Source organism: Peromyscus maniculatus, chromosome 20, assembly GCF_049852395.1.
Source record: "Peromyscus maniculatus bairdii isolate BWxNUB_F1_BW_parent chromosome 20, HU_Pman_BW_mat_3.1, whole genome shotgun sequence".
Classification (NCBI taxonomy): domain Eukaryota; kingdom Metazoa; phylum Chordata; class Mammalia; order Rodentia; family Cricetidae; genus Peromyscus; species Peromyscus maniculatus.
Genome location: NC_134871.1, coordinates 57607042 through 57627066, shown reverse-complemented (window position 1 = coordinate 57627066; position 20025 = coordinate 57607042).

Here is a 20025-nt window from a genome sequence, read left to right as displayed (position 1 = left end):
AAAACAGAAGGCATAGAGTTAAACCTTAGGAAGTGACTTATACACTTTTTCTATGCCAGCAGGGCAGGGCAGCTGACTACCAAGCCAGGTGTATGGCATATGTGCATAAACTGATGTGACAAGCCAACCCTTTGAACCTTCAGGCCCATCTGGGAGCAGCTGGGTTGCTAAAGCGCTTTGGGCAACATCAGCACCAGGCACTCAGAGAGGCATATGCAACAGGTTGCTGTTTGTATTCTGAAGGTTATTTGTCATCTATTGTCTGGAAATACTAATGCAAGACATAGCTGATCAAACGCAGAACTATAAAAGGAGAACCGATTATTTAACACCGATAGAAGCCAGAGTCTATGTTCCAGAAAAGTAAAAGTTTACACATCGTAAAATATCCAAACGCACAGAACAGCTGTAAAAACCAGTTGGAAGAACAAATGTAAATGAGATGGTAGTCAAAGCTCTTGGCAGGCGAGAGACACCCCACTATAGAGGGAGTGGATAATCACATCGTAGAGATCATTCTACATGTGTGACCAAGTATGTGAACACTACAGGAAGTGCACAGACACACAGACAGCTCGAGACTTTATGATTAAAGATGAGGTATCAAGCACTGAGGCCATACAGAAAACATCATGGTGTCTAACAAGATAAGCGATGAATTTCATAATATGACGGATCTTTGCCACCTGGGTGGGTAACACTTCGCAGTGTCCACTCAAGTGCCCAGTGTAAGAGAGAAGTCATGATGGCCCATTTTTAGTGTGAGATGTGCTTCTATCTCATTGGAGAACCACAGATAAACAGGAGGCACTGGGCCCCTGTCTTCCCAAGCTGGCAGCTGGCACTTGCTGACCTAGGAGCTATCAGTTCATCCCAGGCTCAAAAAGTCACAAGTCTGCTACATGACTGAGCCCCAGTACCAGGAGAGGAGGGAATGTCCAACCCCAGGATAGGAGTTAGGTAAAGCTTTGTGGAGGTGGGCAACACTAGACACTGAGAAGATTGTTCCTCCATGAAGAACTCAGACAATGACGAAATCAGAGGACAGAGAAATGCAATTAGGAATATAAAAACCAGTGTCTTATGCCAAATCAATCCAGCCTTTTTTTTCTCTAAGCTGACACTCGACAAAGTTGTAAAATAAAATGCTTCCCCTTCTGTGCTCAGAGTCTCTAGTACTCTTATTATGAAGTGAGGGTCTTTACATCTCCCTTTGGTCAGAGAAGTGTGGTGCCTGTGGTTATGATCTGTAGATAGAACACCAAGCATTTCTGCATGTAAGCCCCAAAGACACGTTGTCATAGTTACCTTTAACTGTCAATTTGACACAGTTTCGAGCCTTCTTAGAGGAAAAAGCCACAAGTGAAGAATTGGCTATATTATTAGATTGGCCTGTGCGTGATTATCTTGATTGTTAATTGATGTAGGACACAGTCTACTGTGGGCAGCAACATTCCCTAGTCAGGTGGTCTCAGGCTATATAAGAAGGCTAGCTGAGCATGAGCCAGTGAGTGGGCTATATTCCTCTGTGGTTTCTGCTTCAACCTCTTCCTTGAGTTCCTACCCTGATTTCCCTCAGTGATGGACTGTCAAGTGAATGTGTAAGCCAAGTAAACTTTGGCCACAATGTTTATTGCAACCACAGAAAGCAGACTAGAATACACGTGGAATACGATCTCTGGCCCAAGGTGTATGTAAATGAATATTCATTTGCAACTTTGAAATAAAAGTAAGTTCAACTGAGAAATTTGGGAGAATAATGAAATTTGGGGAAGCAGCAGAGTTAATCACAGCTCATTGCAAAGTGCAGCCCCAAAATTAAAACCAGAGTGCTTAAGAACTCTGACCAGGCAGCAAACTGAAATAGGACTTCAGGAAAGGAGAGGGTGCTGATTTGCCCATTCAGATGCTGCACAGTTGTAAACAGAGTCTGGTCCACTGGAAAAAAAAAAAAAAAAAAAAAAACTTGACAAATGGGTGCTATTTCCAAAGCCAGAAATTATCAAGTGGATTCTAAGAGTTAATGTCTTCCCCAAACATGGTATCCCCGCTTCCAGCACCAAGGCCTGATACCAAGAGATAGCCCTGGGGATCAGGAATTAACCCCTTCTGTGAGGAAGGGTTCTGTAGACAGAGGGAGCATTAGGTGGTGTGTGCCATATGGATGGCTAGAGAAGGCGGTCACCTCCAGGCAGAGGCATCTCCACCTCCCTCAGTTCCCAGGCTGTAGAGACCCCCCCACCTCCTCCTCTCTGGGATGGACACAGTTTGCAGGTCTCTCTGTGCCCAGATTCTCTCTGGAGGAGCTTTGTCTCTGGATTCATGATGCCACATTTATCCCCAGACACCCATTGTTCTTTTTGCACCTGGATTGCACACAAACTCCTTTTAATGAGCTGTGCTGAGAACACCTGGGGTGGCCACCATCCTCCATCTGAAGGACAAGGAATAGTCAGAAAGTCTTGCTCGGCTGTGTCTCTGAGCCAGCCAGCCACCTACTGCCCAATCCCACCCCATGTTTTGCTTCACTGCCCGTGCTCATGAGTAGGTTCAGGTTCAGACAGCTCTGCGGTTCAAGGCTTTGGGACTTTTCTCTCCATTTTCTCCTAGTCTCATTGCTCCTAAGAAGACCAAATCGCAATTCACTCAGCCATGAAATAGAGCCACAGATCTGCTGTGACTGTCCAACTTGTGTATGTGGAATCATCCCGGATCTGGATCCATGGCTTCTAGGCTACTGGCCTGTGTGTGATGTGTGATGTCCCCCAGCTTGCTAGAAGGTACACACCTCCATGTACTGTCTCTAGCCCAGCTCCTCTGGGAAGGCTGAGTAAGGGAAGCTGCATCTAAGTGATGAATGAGAGACCCCCTTCCCTCATTTGTCTCTGCTCTGTGTTTTTATTTAATGATAAAGGAAATTGGCGAACCCTGGCTTGAGCAGGAATGGCAGGCTGATCACATGGGCCTACCTTTCCCCCACCACGCCCTATCTCCTGCTGCTGCAGCCTCCTCAGGAAGAGAGCTGTGGAATGTGGCTGGGTGCTGCACCAGGGAAATGAGAGAGGCTATTTGTGAAGGAGCAACAGCGGGGAGATATTTCCAGCCTGCCGAGCCTCACGACTCCCCTGAAAGAAGCCGGAGAGCTTCCGGCAACTTCTTCAGCATTGCATGTGAATGCGAGCGCGCTCTCTCTCTCTCTTCTCCTCATCACCCGAACGTTCTCATTTGTCCTCTTGCCAGGACTCAGCATCCTGATGGATCTTCTGTTGTCACTCACAGGAGTGCTTGTTGTTTCTGTTTCAAAGTGGTAGCTTCTAGACTTTTCTAGAAGAATTATTCAGACTGCATTAAAGAGGAATAATTGAAAGACTGTAGCCAGACAGGCAGTGTTTTCCAGAGTTGGGATGCCTAATAGCTTTTGCTTTTGCTTTGCAGGGCTGCCTAGGCCCCCTCCAGAGGTGTGTACATAGAAACCACAGGGTCTTAGAGGTGGACTCTGGCCCCGATTTCCATGGCGAGTTGGTTGTGCCATCATTGTTACTACCGAGGAAAGGGTGGATGAACATGGATATCTTAACTGAGTGGTGCAAATTCCTGCTTAGTATGAAGCGAATGTCTCTCACCTGTACATAATCTCTGCTCACTATAAGCCACCAGGCAAAGCCACCCTTCCCCATGGTCTGCCTTTCTTCACCTTTTTCTAAGGCAGTTGTATCACAGGAGCATCTTCTGGGCCTACCCACTCTGCCTCTCTGTCTCCCAGAAGCCGGTGAGGTATATAACCCCCACTCCCAGCTCTGCAGCTCCTCATATTCTGCCTGTGGGCACTGGGTCCTTGGGCCTGGAACATGTCTCCTTCTTGTCCTCTGGCCACTGGGCCCTTCTATCTGTTTCAGAGAACTGAGCAACTCCAGGGTGACCTAAGACTGCTCCTACTGGTGCTTGGGGACATCCACTGCTCTTTCCCAGTGTTCCCTTGAGACCACACTCACCAGGAAGCTTGGCTTGGCATGGCTACCAGGGGCCAGTGTCTGGACTGGATTTCTTTAAGCTGTGATTTGATGACCCATAGAAAAGCAATCGAAACCCTGCCTCCTGATGTCAAGAGCAGCATGGGGGGTGGGCCTTGGTTTTTCAAGGCATGCAAGAGAAATAAGATACACATTGGCTCCATAGACAGGACACATAGCTGTCTGTACTCCTGGGTCACTCTTAGGATTGGTGCTCTTTGAGCCCCTTTTCCACAGTCTGCTGGCTGGATGTCTCCTTCATCTGTAAAACTAAGATGCAACATTTGACCCAGGCAGACTCCAGAGATTTGCTTAGCATGGTTGCCTTATTGCATGTAGTAGCAATATCTTCAAGGAACACATAATGCTGCAGCTAAGTACATCAAAGAGGTGATGGTGCTGAGTCTAGAAGAGTGGCGATCTGGCTCACTACAGGGACCTATTCCTAGTATGCAGATAATCCCATTTTTACTGCCTGGGGGGGAATCAGGTGGCTTTGGCCACACTACCTTACTAACAGTTCTCATTACCTAGGGTCTTCATCATCTGGGACATAGAGTCCGATAATGATGCCATCAGCAGGAGTTCTGGCCTCAGCAGATAGATGTGGCCTTCCCTGTCCTGAGCAATTTGTGTGTGTGTGTGTGTGTGTGTGTGTGTGTGTGTGTGTGTGTGACATTCCTGTTAAGTGTGGGAGACTGGGTCATGGCTCACACTGGAACCATGTCAGGGAGATTCAGGGTGGTTCCCTGTGGTGACTAATCTTGGTTACCAACTTGGCACATCTGGAAAGAGGGAGCCTCAACTTAAGAATTGCCTCCATCGGACTGGTCTGTGTGCTTGTATGTCGAGGCAATTTCTTGATTGACAATTGACACAAGAGGGCACAACTCATCATCCACAGGTGGGAGGGGCTGGGCTATGCAAGAAAGGTAGTTGACTGTGAGGTATGAGCAAGCCAATAAGCAGCATTCTTACATGGTTTCTGCCTCTGTTCCTGCCCTGAATTCCCTCTAGTGATGGACTGTTACCTGGAGACATTCCATGGGCTGGATCGCAAACTGAGTAAAAAAGAGAAAGTGGGATAAGTACTAGCATTCATTACCTTTCTTCCTCGAGTTAGTTTTGGTTAGTGTGTTACTATGACAACAGAAAGCAAACTAGAACATTGCCCCACTCCCATCCCATGTTTGTGCACCATCCTCTAGATTTGCTTAAAGGCTATATCAAGAGTGTTTATGATATTGGTTACGTCAGCTCTCAAATCTTATGCTTTGGTTTACTTCTGTCTTTTCTCCAATGTCTGTTTTTGGCACCATTGTCAAGTATCAGGTGGCTGTAGGTGTATGGTTTATTTCTGGACTCTCTATTTTATTCTGTTTGTCTCTGTTTTTATGTTAGTACCGTGCTGTTTTTGTCACTAAAGCTCTGTAGGGAAGTTTAAAATCAGGTGCTTTGGTGAATGAAAATTAATACAGCCAATATGAAAATAGTTATGGAAGTTCATCAAAAAACTAAAAACAGGACTTCAGTATGGTCCAGCAACACACTCCTTGGTTTACCCTCAAAGAAAGCTAAGTCAACACACCACAGAGACCCTAGCACATCTGTATTTATCTAAGGAAGGGCTGTTCACATGTTATAGAATCAGCCTGGATGTCTGTCACTAATGACTAAGGTGAATATGCAGCACTCACACATGGTGAGTATTCATTCAGGTGTAAAGGAGAATGGAATTGCCTGCAGGTAATGAGTGTAGCTAGAGATGATCACATTAGACAGAATATACCAGACTCAGAAAGGCAGATGTTTTATCTCCTCTGTGGATCCTAGATTATACACACTCACACATAGAGATATACATATTGACACAGAGAAATACATACAGAGACACTCACCACAGACACACATGCTCAAGCATTCAGTAATATGACCAGAAAATATGTATAAGACTACCTAGGAAAAGAAAGGGACTAATGTTCAGACTGGGGCATAAAAGAAGAGAGTAGTGATGCATAAATATAATTAATCTTATCAATAAAAACTGGGAGTCAGGTATCAGGGTAAAGTCCTGAAAGATCAGAGAAGCAGGGAGCAGCCACCAGTGACCTCCTACTCTTCCATTCTTCGGACCAAAAAGGGCTGAGATCCTGTCTCAGCTCCGCCTTACCATTTCCTGTCCCTCTCTCTACAGTCCTCCAAACCTCTATGATTAATTAGTGGATAGCTCCACCCTCTGACTCCAAGCAAGCTTTATTTGTCAGAATACAAACAAATTATCACACAACAGAGTAGTACCCAGGTAAAGTTGCCACTCAATGGAAGTGTGGGTCTTTATTCAATTAACATAGTTTAGGTAACCTGCCACACCTAGAAGTTTGTCTCTTAGGTGAGTCTTGATCCTGCCAGGCTGACAATCAATATTAACTAACACAAATACGAAAGAAAAAAGGCTAGGTGTGTTGGTACTCAGGATACAGAGGTAATGGTTGGCTACAAGCCCAAGCTCAGCTTGGTCTGCATAGTAAGTCACAAACCAGCCAGGACTTTATAGTAATTGGGGAGAAATGGAGGAAGGGATGAAGGAAAGAAGAGAGGGAAGAGGAAAGAGGAGATGAGAGGGGAGGAGGAGAAGGAGGAAGAGGAGGAGGAGGAGGAGGAGGAGGAGGAGGAGGAGGAGGAGGAGGAGAAGCAGAAGAGGTAACTTGCTCTCACTTCCAGATCCACAAGGGGGAGCCATCCTTCCTATTCATATTGCCTATAGGATGCACACTTTCTAATTCTAATTCCGGTGGCTGTGGCCACACTACCTTACTAACAGGTTCTCATTACCTACCTAGGGACTTCATCATCCAGGACACAGAGTCTGATAATGATGCCATCAGCAGGAGTTCTGGCCTCAGAAGACAGATGTGGCCTTCTCTGTTCTGAGCTATTTGTGGTGTGTGTGACATTGCTGTTAGGTGTGGGAGACTGGGTCATGGCTCACACTGGAACCATGTCAGAGAGATTCAGGGTGGTTCCCTGTGATGACTAATCTTGGCTACCAGCTTGGCACATCTGGGAAGAGGGAACCTCAACTTAAGAATTGCCTCCATCAGATTGGCCTGTCATTTTGATGGTCAGTTGTCCTTGTCAGTCTTTTTTTTTAAGATTTATTTATTTATTATGTATACAACATGTATGACTGCAGGCCAGAAAAGGGCACCAGATCTCATTTCAGATGGTTGTGAGCCACCATGTGGTTGCTGGGAATTGAACTCAGGACCTCTGGATGAGCAGTCAGTGCTCTTAACCTCTGAGCCATCTCTCCAGCCCCCTGTCCTTGTCAGTTTGACTTAATTTGGAATCACCTAGGAGACACACCTCTAAGGGATGTTAGCAGAGAGGATTGAGTACAGTTGGAATTCTGGGGGCTGGATCTCAAACTGAATCAAAAATAGAAAGTGGGATGAGTACCAGCATTCATCTTTCAGCTTTCTGACTGCAGATTCAGTGTGGTCCACGGCCTCAGGTGCTTGCTGCCATGCCATGCTCTTCCAACCAACGATGGACTCTATCTCTCAAACACTGAGACAAAATAAACCCTACTTTCAGGTGCTCTTTGCAAGTATTGGGTGACAGTGAGACAGTGGGCAATACATGCCTGCCTCCCTGAGCACAGTTCCTTCTTTAGAAACCTCAACCTAGAGAAACATGTGTCTCACCTGCCACCTTGTCCGTGTGACATCCCCAGCCTTGTGTTGCGTGGGACATACTCTGATACGTGGGGAACTCCATTCATATCTGGGGCCAGACCTCTAGAAGGAGATATCATTTAATGCACCAAATGGGGAAGAAAGCTCGCTTTTCTGCCAGGTTAAAAATGAACGATGACTTGAAAGAAACCATTCTCTCAGATCAGAGCTGAGGATGGGAAGGGAAAGGCCCGTCTATTCCTCTAGTCAAACGCTCTGGCCTCCCTTTGATGCCCTGGGAGTCGGCACATGAGAAATCAGCCTCTGATGCTCCAAGGCGATGTGTCCCTTTGCACTGCTAGGCCCCTGTGCACGCTTCTTATCTTCACAGTCAGCGGCAGCATCCTCCAGCAGAGGGGCCCCCTGGGCAGAGCTCTGATCCCTCAGAGAATGGAGACATCTGTGACCCACACACTCCTGCTTTTTTGAATGGCAGTGAGGAGCATGCCTATGGTCACCATGTTAGTTTTCCTTCCACTCAATGAAAAGACAAGTGATCTCCTCCTCAGTTCCCCACCCAATCTGCCCACTGCCCCAGGTGCCCGTGATTCTCTGTGTACAAAACAGTACAGAGGTTTACCGGGCTCCTAAGATTCAACACTGCAGCAAATGTACCCAGAAGGGGAAGCCGATTGAGGAGGTGTGCTCTGATCTGCCTGCAGCCCAGGGCTAACAGAAGGCAGACAGCAGGGACCTGTGGGACGAAGGAAGATAATAAACTGAGCATTCAATCACCCTGGAACCCACTCATTTCCTTCTTCAGGTGGGGCTGTCTTCTGTAATCAAGGAGGAGAGAGGTCTCTTCACTCATCTGTCCACAGAAACAACCCAAGATTCATCTGGTGGATCCTGAAGGCCTTAACTATGGGTAAGGGCCAGGGGAAGTCCCTGGGCACTAAAACTGGCATGGTGTGTTCATGTCTCTGAGACTGCTCAGGCTAAAGCATGATGGATACCCTTTCTCTCCACTGGATGGTAGGAGAAAGTGGACATAAATATGCCATGGAGCTTCCCCGTGGAGGAGTTTAGATACTTCCCTGCCTCAACCTCCTCTCATGGTGTGGGGCTCTTTTCTCTGAGACCTTGCTGAGATAGCAGAGGGTCACATGACTGATGTTTGCTCTTTTCTTCACTTATCCCATGTGAGCCTGTCCTTCTAAGATTGAAACCTTGACACATAGATGTGGACTGAAAAAACGGGGGGGGGGGGAGTCCTGGGCTGCGGGTAAGTCCAGTGTCAGGCCCTGCTCGATGCTCAGTGAGCAGCCCCTCCCTCTGCCTGTGGCCTCTAGGCCAGGAGGGCATGGATGAGACCCATCCTTCCCCGTACACACCATGACACCCATCCCTCCCCATGTACACAATGACACCCATCCCTCCCTGTACACACCATGACACCCATCCCTCCCCGTACACACCAGGATACCCATCCCTCCCCATGTACACCATGATACCCATCCCTCTCCATGTACACCATGACACCCATCCCTCCCTGTACACACCATGACATTCATCTTTCCCCATGTACACTATGACACCCATCCCTCCCCATTACACTATGACACCCATCCCTCCCTGTACACACCATGACACCCATCCCTCCCCATGTACACTATGACACCCATCCCTCCTCGTGCACACCATGCACACATGACACCTGTCCCTCCCTGTGTATACCATGACATCTGCCCTTCCTCGTGCAACATGACCCCCACCCCTACCCATGCAAACCGTGACCCCCCCCCATCCCTCCCATGCACACCATGACAACAGTCCCTTCCTGTGCACACCAGTCTTCAGAGCTCTGGCGTTGTGAAGCAGAAGATCCTTTGCCTGACAAGATTCCATGGTCACACCGTTCCACTGTCTCCAGAATCCAGCCAGCGATGGTTTCTCTGTGACCCAGACCTACCTGGTTGTGTGTGGGCTCAGCCTCCTGTCCTCTGTAGATTCTCCTCACAGGTGTCTGTCTCCACAGCTGTGCCTCAGTCAAGGGGACGGTCTAGCTATTTCCTGATGTGTGCAGCAGGAGAGCTCACCTCCTGCCTGGAGCCCTCAGCCAGGATGGCGGGCTTCTTCCCACTGGAGAGGTGTCTTTTGATGAGATTAGAGACAGGACTGTTGGGCGACAGTGGCATCCAGAAGATGAACCTCCTGCACAGCTCACAGGTTGTCTGGAGGGCTCCTATAGGTCTCCCCACTTGTCTCTCTAAGACTGAACCTTGGACTTTGCATCGTAGTTATCTATCCGTACCTGAGCAGAGGCACCTCTGCAGACAGCCCTTTCTGAATGGCCACTCTCTGCCCTTTCATCCCCCGTGTCCCTTTTCTTAAATGTTTTGTATCTTTTTGTTTAAAAATTCTTATTTTTATTATGCCATGTTCTCAGTTAGATTTTATTTGCTGGCTTATGAACTATCACTGGTGTCCCTTGTTGAGTTCCCACTGAGCCCGATGTGGCCTATGAGTGCCCCCTCCTGGCTGCTCCTGTGTTGCCTGGATATATGTCCCTTCAGTCCTGGGGAAACCATTTCATTCTGTTCAGTGCTGTCTGTGCCTCTCTGGTCCTATCCTGGGACCGGCTGGTTCTCCCAGGAGCCCTTGATGCTTTTTGTAAGAACAGTGTCATCACCAAGACCTCTGGCCAGGGGGGAATGACCATCTGGCTTTTGTTTCTTTCCTTATTATTATAGTTATTTACATAGGGCCATTTTCACGCATGCGTATGATGTATCTGTGCCCCCTCCCTGTATTCCACCACAGTGCTTCTTCTTACCCCTCATTGTCCCATTCATCCTGTTATTCTCCAAGGTTTTTTCAGTGGGAAGATACAAGAATAATCTCTTTAAGCAGCTCGTGTCCAGTGAAAACCAGCGCCTCCCAGTTCTCCTCCGTGCATTCTACTCCGGGGACAGTCTCCTTCCAGCTGTGTCTCTGCCCAAGCTCGTTTGCTCATTTGCCCTGTTTGGCAATCACACAGAATTGTTTCATATTTATAATCAAACACCGCACTCAGCACAAATATCCAGGCAAAAATCTAAACATCAACATTTATTGTCAGTTTTTAATGTCCTCAGAATATACCCTTCTAATTTTGCATAATTAGAAAGCTGTTTTCATAATTCATGTGAATTCGTTATATTCTCTTATCTCCATGTCATTTGCTATGCTCAAACACAACTCTCTCGCTCCCTCCCTCCCTCCCTGCCTCCCTGCCGGCCTTCCTCCTTCCCTCTGTTTTCAGCTTTAGAATTTGCCTTACTCTATTCAGGCTCGTTATTCTTTCTGAATATCGGTATATTTCAGATTTAGACTGTAATACCTTTCTTGCAAATACAAGTGTGCCTGAGGTATGGTGTATATGTGTATAGTGTGGATGGTGGTGTGTGTGCGCGCATGTGTGCAGTGTGAATGGTAGTATGTGTGCACATGTTTGTGGTGTGGATGGTGGTGTGAGTGCATGTACACGTGTGCTTGTTCACATCTATATGTGTGCACATGTGTGTAGACACAAAATGCTCTCTCTCCTCCTTCCTTAGGGAGGAACATTAGGTCACAGGCAATTTACCAGTAAAAACAATGTAATGATGGTTGTGTTTTTATCACAGATAAAGTCCTCTGAACAAGTTTTGGATAGAGAAGTGGGTGTTTATGGAGGATTTTCCACTCCCTAGTCTGTCATGGGGTTCTGGCATGGCAGTGTGTATCACATGAAATGACCCTACTCTGACGTCTTGTGCGAGTGGCCTAGAGACAGTGAGTCCATGTCCTATGCTCACAGTAAGAAAAAAGGGAGGAGGGAGAGAAGGGGAGAGAAAGAAGGTACAGAAAAAACAGAGGGAGGAGAAAAGGAGGGAAAGAGAGGAAGGAAGGAGGGAAGGAGGAGGAGAGAAAGGTTTGGGAGATGCAGATCTGACTAGAAACCGGCTGGCCCAGGGCTCCAAGCCATGGGCCTGTCTGGTCATGAAACCATCCAGGGGCAGCCTTGGCATCTGTAGGGCTTTGCTGTCCCCCACTTTTCTTTACCATTCTTCACAGTGCTTCACAGATGCCCCCAGCATCCCTTACTCTCCCCAACCATATCTCTATGGCTCCAGCTCCTGAACAATGCAGCTGCTCAGGGCTCCACAGCTTAGGATTTACACCACTGAGTAGAAATCCAACTCCTTTAAAAGACACCCAATATATATATATAGCCCTCCGGGTGACCTTTGTCCTGGGTACAGTCCTGTGGAAGGTCACTGAGCCCTCATCAGCATCAGACTCCTGGGGAGCTCTGCAGGGCCACCTGGGGATCCCCTGCAGGAGGCCTGGTTGGAATGCCATCCTAGGGCTGGCCTCCCAGGGTGGCCCCAGTGGTGTGGTGTGCCCAACCGGTGGCGGTTCACTCTTGACTGTAATTTACTTACCGGTAGTGCATAGATATGGTTGCTATTTGAGTGCAGATGACTGCCCACAGCACAGACCTTGTTTTCCACCCCCACCTTGCTTTCTTTAGTTGGTCTACAGACCTGTGACCTTTAAGCTGAATGGAATCTGGTTCTGGAAGCAGGTTGGGCACAGTCAGTAAAGAGAGTGTCTGTGAACCTGGCTAGGACCACAGGGCAGGTGACAGTTCTGGGAATGACCCTGAGCGTGCCTCCTGGTCTGGAGATTCCCTGCCAGCCCTCTTTGTTTACATGAGGGTCTGAAGTCAGGAATGCAAATGCGGAGCATATTGGATCTAGGGAGAGACTTAAAAGTGAGTGTGTGTCCACACCGAGTGTGGAAATGAAGGGGCCAGTGGAGAAAAGCAAAAATTAACTCTCCTCAGCTATTGCTCTATTGAGTGTATCTTCCCAAAGTTTCCTGGAATAACAGGATACAAGTAAAATGGGCCATTTAGTCTGAGATTGCACACGTGAGAATCCAATGGTTTTACCCTTTCACGAAAAGAATAAGCTTTGCAGTAATCTCTCCCATTTCTGACTGTCTGGGGAGACAGTGACCATCATTTATTTCAAAACTATTTTGGTCAATTGTCACTTTATTTTCTATTTGGACTGGAGAATGGAGCGTGGTATCCAGGCGCAGCGGCTGCCCTTTACCTGCCGGGTGAGTGTTCACTGGGGTTCCCGCTGTAGCTGTGGAGACAGCTGACTTGCTTCATGTGGAAGAATGCCCTAAGTTAACTAGGCTCACTTTTGTGTGCCTGTGCGGCAGGAGCAAAGAGACTATCCCCCCAGGAGATAGCCTCAGTAACAAGGCTACCAGGCTGCGCACGTGACCAACAGGCAAGACTTCCTTCTGGCCATGAGTTCAAGAAGCAAGGAGCAGATCAAGCTGCGATCTGCCTTCCCCAAGCTCTCTTCTGCCTTGAGTTAATAGAAATTCACTTTTCTACTGTTGAGAAGCAGCCAGCCTCCATGAGGCTCTGCAGCTCAGTTCTTCAGTACCCCAGGCCACTACCATCCCTCTGTGTCTGCCTCCATTTCTCCGTAACCTTTGCCCTGGTCCTCTGTCTCTGTCCAGCCTCTCGGCAGCATCTCTCTTCCCTTCTGGCTGACTGGTTCCGGTACTGCTTAAAGCCATGTGAGAAAGTTAGCAATCCCCTGGAGTTCTCAGTAAGAGCACAGGGAGCCAGCTGCAAACTGTGAACAGGGAAATAAAGTGGCTAATGCTGTCCTGGGGAAAGAAGTCCAGGACTGTGGGCTGGGGACTGTGCTTCCTGGGGGGTCAGCGCCTCCTGACACCAGCTCCTGCCTGTTGCCGCACCGTAGTTTCCAGAGGGGATTTATAAATCCAGTTTTGTGTCCTTACAAAGAGTGCACCCGAGGACACAACACAACACAATGAGCATTCTCATTGTGTTGCTTGATGCCAGGAACAAATGCTGACCCGCCGACCCCGGGAGTATCTTTTCAGAGTGAGTCTCTTTTCAAAGCGGTCCTGGGGGTGGCTGCCTCCTGGAGGCTGTTCCCTGTCTGGAGCTTTTCTCTGTGATCTGTTGCTTTGCTGAGGGGACAGAGCAAAGGATGGGTTGTGTTTACTTGCTGGCTTTGGAGAGAGCAGGGAGCAATGGGGATGAGTCCCTCGATCAGAAGGGACATGGGTGCATCTGATGATCACTAGGTTCAGCCTAGTTTAGCTTTGGTAGTCCACGAGTCACACACTGTTGGGATTCAAAGCTGGACAGCCAGGCCTCTCACCCAAAGCTCTTGTCCACATGTCCTCATATCCCCTGCCCCTGTGCCTTGGAGGACTCCAGAGAGTCACACTGAGTCCTCTACTTGGTGACTCCCCAAAATCATTGGCTAAGCTACATCCCCAAGTCAAGGCAGTAAAAATGGCAGAGGTGCATGAAACTGAAAGGAGGGGGTGCTGGTCTATAGTACTGTGGGGTCCACACTGGGGTCAGAGGTGAAACGGGGTAGAAGCCTCAGATGGCCCCAAGCTTCTCGTATGATGTCTGTCTCCTTCTTGGCTCTAGGGGTCAGAGTGAAGATAGTCCCAGCTGAGCACTGGCCTTGACCACAGAAGTTCAGCCTCAGGACTACCTCACATCTGGCCACCCTGGGGTCCACCCCACATCTGGCCACCCTAGGGGCCACCCCATGTCTTGCTACCCTAGAGTTCATCACATGGCCGACTGCCCCTAGGTTTCGCCTCATGTCTGGCTTCCCTGGGGTCCACCCCACACCAGGCCACTTTGTCCTGGCCCTGCAACTTGCAATGTGTGGAATGACCACCTAGCCCAGGAGTGTTCACTTACTCAGCTTTCACTAAGGCCAAAGCGACCGCTGGCTGATGCACCCATAATTTCTGTAGCCCAGGGGCCCCCCTCAGTCCCCGAAGCCTCTGTCCTTGCTGCCTCTTCTGCATCCCTTCTCATCCTTCCTGCAGGGCCCTCACCAGAGTTCTTGCTGCACCTTTGCCTATGAGCTGGACCAATGGGCTGAGCAAGAGTCAGGGTCTTCCTCACTAATGCTTACCTTTTAAATTAGAATGATACAGATGGGAGCCAGGCCAATGTGTGTCCCACTTGCTGGTCAGCTGGGCTGGTGGAGTTATCTGGCTAAGGCCCAGGTCTGCTTGGATTTCCTTATTTAGCAGTGTTAAGATGCTGTGCAGGGGCTTCGGGACCTTCTCTGCCTTTGGACTCCTCATGAGTCTCATGACCTCTGACTCAGGTGGCACCTGCATTAAGAACCAGGGGCTCTGACTCCCTTCCAGTTTTTATGTCACAGCCTCTGCTCAGCTTATATGGCAATCTGCACCCAAAACGCCCATGTGGAGGGTGGGCTTTTCCTTGCTCGCCCAGGTCACCTCTGCCCCAGTCCACAGTCCCTAGTCTTAGGAATCCCCCAGCCAGCGAACAGGGTGAGAGTGACTTGGTCCTCACCTTTGCATCCTTGGCAGGCGGCAGGCTGTTTGGGTCATAGTCATGATGACAGTGAGGCAGAGGATTTGACAGGATTGTGGTTGCCCAGCGGGTTCAGCAGCAGCCTGAGAAGAGTGTAGCCTGTTGAGGTCATGGGTCACTTCACCTGTGGGGGTGAAAAATGAGGCGTAGAAGGACAAGTACACACCATGAAAGACCCTCCTTATCCTCAGGGGTCTGGGCCTTTTCTCTGAGGCCTTCAGCTGACTGGACCAGACCCACCCACAGTGTGGAGGGCCATGTGCTTGTCTCAATGTCTGAGACTCTGCCTGAGACTCAAGCTGTAGTACCAATCAGCCCTTCCCTGAGTCTCCAGCTTGCCATCTGCCCAGAGCCCTCAGAGTCCCACCTCAATGGTCTCATGAACCGATCGCTTCAAACATCTTCAGTTCCCCACACATGCATGCACACACATGCATGCACACACATGTGTGAGCATCAGTTCCTTTTCTCATTGCTCTGACCAGACATCTAGGAAGTGTCTTAAGGGGAAGGTGTAGTGGCCCCGGATTTTCCCCTCTTTTCATCTTGGAACAAGAAGCAGAGAAAGGTGAATGGTGGGGCTTGGCTGAATGTCCTCTGTTTTTGTTTGTCAGTCTAGGGCCACAGCGCATGAGATGATGCTGCCCACATTCACGGGGGAGGTCTTCTTCTCTCAGTGAAACCCTCCCTGGAAACACCCTCACAGACACGGGTGTGTCTGGTGAATGTCTTAAACGTCTCTTAATCCTGTCCGGTGGACAGTCAGAATTAACCTTTATAATTTGTTTATTCTTTTCAGGAAGTGCTAGGTATTGAACTTGGGGCCACACAAATGCTGGGCAAGTGCTCTACCACTGAGCCAATGTATATATCTTGGACATATGCCTCCATCGGCAAAGCTGTGGGCATATATTCTTGTGTGCACACATGGGTTTCTCTGAAGACTGCTGATGTGCTCAAGGTTCTTGGCCAAAAGTAAATAAATCAGGGAAAGGGCAGGTGGGCCAGGAGGAGGTCACACCAGACAGGGCTGAAAACCCATAATTGGATTTGCCAATGTGGGTGTCCTTGGTGACTTTGACAAGTCCAATTTCTGTAGCAATGACAGCCTAAGCCTGACAGTGTGAATGAGGAGCAAACAGGACTAGAGGGAATGGGTTAGTGAGTGCAGACCTGATCCTGCAGTCTTACATGGGCGGGGGGGGGGGGGGGGGGGGGAGGGCAGGGAAGCAGGGGGGTGAGGCACAGGTGAGCACCATGTGGGTGACCTTATCCAGTCAGAGGCTCAGGGAAGGAGCTGGCCACTGAGCCCAAAAATGATCTGAGCATGGAATCTGGTCATCAGACTAGAGAGCTGAGGGCCTGTTGAGTATTCCTGGGTCACACCACACTCTCTTCTCTTCTGTCATCCCTACCTGGGCTGCAGCAAGAGTGAACGTGGGCAACCTTGTGGGAGCAGAGGGAGAATACTTTAAGAGGAAGTCTCAATGGAGCAGACTTCCCACAGCTGGGCAGGTGTGAACGGCAGTGTGTCACGATCCAGAAGCCCTATTAAGATACTCCAGTTACCCTGGCCTTGACCTCCCACTCACTTGGCCAGCCTCCTGCTTGGGATGCAGATTTGATCCCCAGCTGGTGGAAAGGGCAGAGTATGGAGGAGAAAGAGTAGAACTGTTTGATGGTGTAATTAAAACACCAAAGTGCCATCCTGTTTAGCAGACTAGTAGTATGCATGGTGGAACCACTCATGTAGGTCTCTGGGGAGTCTGTTTATGCTAAAAGGGTGGGAGAATTGGAAGCAAAAGATGGGTGCAGATGGCTAGATGGTGACACTGGGGCCAAGCAGAAATTTCTGAGTATCAACGAACAGCCTATCCGATTATATTTTTATCCACGATGATTCACTCTTCAGTCTGTCCTGTTTGGAACAAGGGCTGCCACTTCAGGGACCTGTAAGCAGACCTCTCAGAGTCTGGTGCATACTGCCCATGGGGTGGATGCCACCTATGGCTGCACACTGCCTTTGGATTTTACACTGCTTGTGTTTTGCATGATGCTTTGGGCAGTTTCCATGGTACAGAAGGCTGGGGAAGACCACAGGGCTTCTTGCCCCGTGAATTCTTGCTTTCCTCCAGACCACAAGATTCCAGGTGGCCACATAGCCACCAAGGAACTCTATGCTACACCCAACAGTAAAGACTGTTAAGGGAACTGTCTATGAGTTAAAGACACGCTGGACACCTGCACACAGACTTCCTCCTAGGGAAAACAGATTGAGAGGAGGGTGGTAAGGCTGGTGTCAATAAGACCCGAAGCCTCTTCATGGAGTTGGAAGGCACTGCCTGCCAGGACCCTGGCTGCAGAGAGCCTGAGGGAGGAGGTAATAAGGCTGGCCGAGCACAGCCTAGCTAAGGCTCTAAAGTACTCAGGCAGCGAGCATTAAACAAACTCATAAACTCCCAAACCAGGAGCCGTGCTGGGCTTCCAGAGTGCTCAAACAAGCCCCAGACAGAAATCTGAAAAGATGGAAAACCTTTTAAGGAGCTTCCTCAGGGACCAGGCAGGACCCCCAGCTCTCGGTAAACATACTACAGCTTCATTTTCTCTTTTTTTTTCTGACATTGTGGTTTTTGTAAGAAAACATCTGGTACCCTTTCCCCCACTGAGCTTATCTTTTTAGCTCACTTTGAAATGGAAAATTGATTTTTAAATAATTTGTTAAACAGCTAAAGAATAGAGACACGTCCTGTTTCTAATGTGACTGTCGTCAGCTCCTACTGGCAGTGGCCCCTCGGGCCCATCTCCTTAACCCTTAGCTGACAGTTTCCACACTTGGCCCAGCCTTTTGCTCAGGAGTCTCCTATGAGGAAACAAGGGGTACTCTGGACAGACAGAGTGGCCATTCCCTGTACAAACTCTGTCCCCGGCAGCAATTGCACTTTGGTCCCCAAACCTGCTCTATGCTGAGGGGGAAGCAGGGGATTTACCAGCCTCCTGGGGGAAAGGAAGCCTGGAGCACACGGCCACCATGAGTTCTTTGACCCTGGTCTTGGGAGGCTTAGGGAGGTACCTCCTGCCTGCCCAACTCAGTGGGCAATCCCCTGCAGGTGGGCCTGGAATCATAGCATACGATGTTGCTGCTGTTTGTGGTAGGGCTTTCCACCCGACCTCAGACCACAGGGGGATGATACACACTAAGCAAGCATGGATAACTCTTGCAGAACCCAGGATCTCTAGGAAGGAAAAATGCTGCCTTACTCCCTGGGAGAACCCTAACAACCAACAGAGAATGTTCCAGCAAGGCCTGCTCACTTGTGAGTGTGGGAGGAAAACCTCAAGGTTGGGACTATTACTATAGATGGACATGTTCTCTATTCTACCCTCCACACAGTTGAGATGCCCCCAAGCCACTCAGGGCCCAGCAGTTCCTGAGGCAGCATGTCTGTATCTTGTGATGAAAGAAGGCATTGGTATCTGTGGGTATCCCTCTAAATTGGTCACTGCCATTCCAAACGAGACCATGACAGAAAGATCCATGACGTTTGGACTTCCTGCCTGTAGAACTCTTCTACAAGAAGAGGGTTAGCAGAAGGGGTGTAAGAGGAAGCAGCCACAGGCTGGAGGCGAAGAGACAGGCTCCCAAAAGTAGCTCAGTGTCCTGGGTGGGTGTGGCAGCAGAGTGGCCTCAGGACCTAGTATAAAGCTGATGACTGGAGTTCAACTCATGGTAATTCACCAACACCAGTCTCTCCCAGGACACGCGTACGGTGGTGACAGAAGACATTAACAGCGAGGGACACGGGTAAAGTGGATTCAGTTGATTTTACTTTCCTTTAAAAGAAAAATAAAAATAAATTTCCCCCAAGATGAATTCCATTTTTAAAAGGGATTATGGATGTGTGTGAAATGGGATGTCTCTGCCAGGGACCGTACCCAGCAAATGGACCGGCCGTGGGCACAAAAAGCATACACGCTGTGCATTTTCACATGATAGAAGTTCTAGAGCAAGGAAAATTAATATAATGTGACAGAGATCACATGCCGGGTTCTTCAGGCTGGGGAATGAGAATTGACTGAGAAACAGCAGGAGAGACGTTCCATCTTTGAGGAGGTGGATGTGTTTTAGATTCCCATCTAATTGGTGTCACCTGGGCAAATACTTTGATAAAACTCACACTACTGTGAGGTTAAAAAAAAATCTAAGCATTTTCTTCCCTACTATTTATACCCTGATACATTTCACTTAGCTGTATGCATTGTGACCACTTGAGTTTATTCTATCAAGGAGCTGTGGTTCGGCACTGATAAAAATCAAAATACCACAACAGGCTGTCAGAAAAAGCGCAGGGCAATCAGCCGATTCTCTCTTGATAGGAGCAGGGAAATGTGCTGATGAAGCCAGCATCAACTCATGACTTTCAAAAACCAAAGCTCTGGAATAAAAGAGACCTTCATTACTCTGATGAAGAACAGCTACAGAGAGTTCTACCCTGGAAATCATCAGTGGTAAAGTACAGATTTGCCCTGAGATCTGCACAGGAACAGGAGTGTGGACACTTGGATCCTGCGGTGGCCAGAGAGAAATAGGTGCTGGGTTGAGGTTGGGAAGGAAGAAAAGCATTTGCAATTAGTCATAGGTGACAGGAATGTGAGTGTGGAAAAAAAACCCAATTCCACTCACAAACTATTGCATTTCATAAGTGACTTTACCAAGGTCACCGGAGTCAGGGCGAATTCACACACATCAATCTTGACTGTCTAAGACGGCGACAAATGGGGACAGAATTCTAAAATACAAGAGCAGCATCCAAACACTGGATTGTGGGGAAGAAAATCAAAGGCAAGGAAGACCTCTACACTTCAGCTGCCCAGTTCT